This window comes from Muscardinus avellanarius (assembly GCF_963383645.1).
Source record: "Muscardinus avellanarius genome assembly, chromosome: 4".
NCBI lineage: Eukaryota > Metazoa > Chordata > Mammalia > Rodentia > Gliridae > Muscardinus > Muscardinus avellanarius.
In genome coordinates, this window is record NC_137789.1 from 111,087,722 (window position 1) to 111,091,116 (window position 3,395).

General features: G+C 35.0%; 1 pseudogene across 1 annotated transcript; it reads left to right on the plus strand.

The window, feature by feature from the left end:
* Positions 1-532: 532 nt before the first annotated feature.
* On the plus strand, positions 533-1,337 carry LOC308262169 (diphthine--ammonia ligase-like; annotated as a pseudogene). Its single transcript has one exon. The product of its transcript is annotated as a diphthine--ammonia ligase-like (transcript).
* The last annotated feature ends 2,058 nt before the right edge of the window (positions 1,338-3,395 follow it).

The window sequence follows — 3,395 nt, forward strand, 5'->3', positions numbered from 1 at the left end:
GATCTAGGGAGAAATGGGTCATAGGAGGAACTCTTGAAAGAGGAAATCCTATAGAGGAGCAAACAAGACAACCTAAAGGAGGAGAAAGGAGGGGGGAAGAGGAAAATCTCTAAAACACACAATGTACTTAAACATATCGAAGTCAACCACTAAGCCAAGCAAGGGAAGGAGGGACAGGGAGGGAATGGGGTGGAAATTGGGTAGGGGTTAAATCAGTGATGTGTACATGTATGTACTCACAGGTTTTTTTTACCCCAATATGATGTATGAATACAGTGCACCAATAAAAAAAAAACAAATTTATGAACATCATAATAACAAATTCTTTCCCCAATAAAAATGTTTATATTCTAAGATTCAAAAAAATAAAAATAAATAAAAAATAAAAATAAATAAATAAAATGGTACAAATGTTCCAAGGCACTCCACTGTGTCCTTCTGATGCAGTGCTTTGATTGTTCTATCTCTTCTACCTTTGTAATAATACAGTTTGCTTAGGCTTTCAAAAAAACTGTACAAAAGTCCTCTCAAGATGAGGGTGGCGGCCCTCATCAGTGGTGGGAAAGACAGCTGCTATAATATGATGCAGTGCATTGCTGCTGGACCTCAGATTGTTGCTTTAACAAATCTAAGACCAGATGAAAACCAAGTGGGGTCTGATGAACTGGATAGTTACATGTATCAGACAGTGGGTCATCATGCCATTGACTTATATACAGAAGCAATGGCTCTAACACTTTACCAAAGAACCATAAGGGGAAGGAGCTTGGATACAAGACAAGTGTACACCAAATGTGAAGGTGATGAAGTTGAAGATCTCTATGAGCTTTTGAAACTTGTTAAGGAAAAAGAAGAAGTTGATGGGATTATCAGTAGGTGCAATACTTTCTAATTATCAGCGTATTCGAGTAGAAGATGTGTGTAAGCGGCTGAATCTCCAGCCTTTAGCTTACCTTTGGCAGAGGAACCAGGAAGATTTGCTTCGAGAGATGGTATTATCTAACATTCAAGCAATAATCATCAAAGTAGCAGCTTTGGGTTTAGATCCACATAAACATCTTGGAAAACCCCTGGAAGAAATGGAGCCTTATCTCTTAGAGCTCTCTAAGAAGTATGGAGTCCATGTATGTGGAGAAGGTGGAGAGTATTAAACATTCACTTTGGATTGTCCTCTATTTAGGAAGAAAATCATTGTGGATTCCTCAGAAGTTGTCATACACTCAGCTGATACTTTTGCACCTGTGGCTTATCTACGCTTTTTAGAATTGCACTTGGAGGACAAGGTTTCTCCAGTGCCTGACAACAACAAAACATCCACTTGTATACATAATTCTTGAAAAGTGTTGTTCAGCATTGTCAACTAAGTTATTATTTCTATACAAAAAAGTTGTACATCAATTATTATGACCATTTTCCTCATTTCCCATTAGACTATTTTTCTACTTTTTAAATTTACTATTAAGAGAAAAATAATGAAACTATGATTTAATTGGATAAATACCAATAGCATATTCATTAATATTGCCAGCATCTCAGATTTTACTTTCTCGTAACACCTCCTCCATATGACCTCTATATGATGTATGTCTCTTTTTCTTCCCTTTTACTTTATCTTCATCTCTCTGTTATAACATTTTTTCATAACACCAGTTCTTTTCTTCCTCTCTTTTTTTTGTTCCCTGCCCTGTTTAGATACAGAAGTATCTTTTTTTGTTCCCTGCCCATGTTTAGATACAGAGGTATCTAAGCATGGAGATGAAAAGGCAGTCACTTTATTTAGCCAGTCAAGCTTACTTAATGACTATCATCAACCTGACTTATCATTTTTGTTGTATTCATGGTTCAAGTTTCAACATACTAGACAATCAGGAAGAATATTCATACTGGTTATTTTATAACTCATTTTAAATATGCAATTTTTAAATATTACCTATGTTCACATCAGACAATTTTAAAAAAAATAATAGAACTTTTGGAGAAGTTTTAGGTCAACAAAATTGAGAAGAGAGTACAGAGTTGTTATATATCCTCTCTGCCTCCACATAAGTACTGCCTACTCTTCTCTTAACTTCATGCATCAGAGTGGCACATTTCTTACAACTGATGAACCCACATGGATACATTTTTATCAATGAAACACAGTTCTTTACAGTAATATTACTGGTGTTTTCCATGAGTTTTGACAAATCTCTTATGTCATATCCACTATTACTGTATTTTACAGAATAGTTTCACTGCCTTAAAATCTTCTATACTCCATCTATTCATCCTTTCCTTTAAGCACTGATCTTTTTAACTGCTTCCATCGTTTTTGCTTTTTCCAGAATGTTATGTAATTAAAACAATAACAGTATATGGTAAAAAAAAAAAAATCCTCTCAAACCCTGTAAAACAGGGCTATTCACTCCACCGAGAAGACAGCAATGCACAGAGCAGGCCTCTTCCCAAAATATGAATACATAACAACTGTTATGTGCAAATAAAAATGACAAGATTAAAAAAATGAAAATTATTGTTATTGATAATAATATCCATAATACAGAATTTTACAACTATTTTTAAGGAATATAAATAATTTTAATTACAAAGACTCTCAGGATACAAAACTTGTTAGTCTTCATCAGTTATCCCTAATTGAATGGAAAAAGCCCTAACTGGGATGATCTAGGGGAAAATTGTTTTATTCCTTTAGTAAATCTTTAACTGCTTTATTATGAAATTCTACTTTTAAAGGACCTTGTTTCTTTCATGTAATGTGAATTTGATAGCCAATTGGCGTAAGGTAAGGATTTCTACAGATCCGAAGGTGTCGGTGCCTAGACTACTGATAGTCCTAAGTTTGGAAGTGCTAAATCACAAGTATATACACTGGTCCCTAAGTGCTGATGAGAGGGTTGAAGAACCTGCTGGTGACCTCTGAAATGATAAAATATCACTTGTTCTTCCTAACGATTACTCCAGAGATGTGCCAAGGTGATTGCAAACCGAGAACAAATAATATTGAGCAAGCTGGAAGGCTGTGCTGGGGTAAGAGGAGTACAGTTGGCTTCTAAAATCACACTGATTTAGATTTCAAACGTAGACTCTTACTGGCTTTGTGAACTTCAGAAAGATTAAACTTTAGTTTGATTATCTATAGAAATCGCTAAATATGTTTTTCAGGATTGCTCGGAAGATTAAGTGATTGAGGCCGGAGATGCATATGCACATAAAAATAGCTGCCCCAGAACAGGCCGGAGGTCAGGCCCAGTTGTTTTCTTTTTCCAATACCTATGAGTGGACCAGTGATTAATAAAAATCCTACAAATAATGTAGTAGCTGAATTATTATGATAAATTTGGCATTTCTTCCCATGAAATCTTATGGTTTTGAATAAAGAATATCTATCAAGTAAT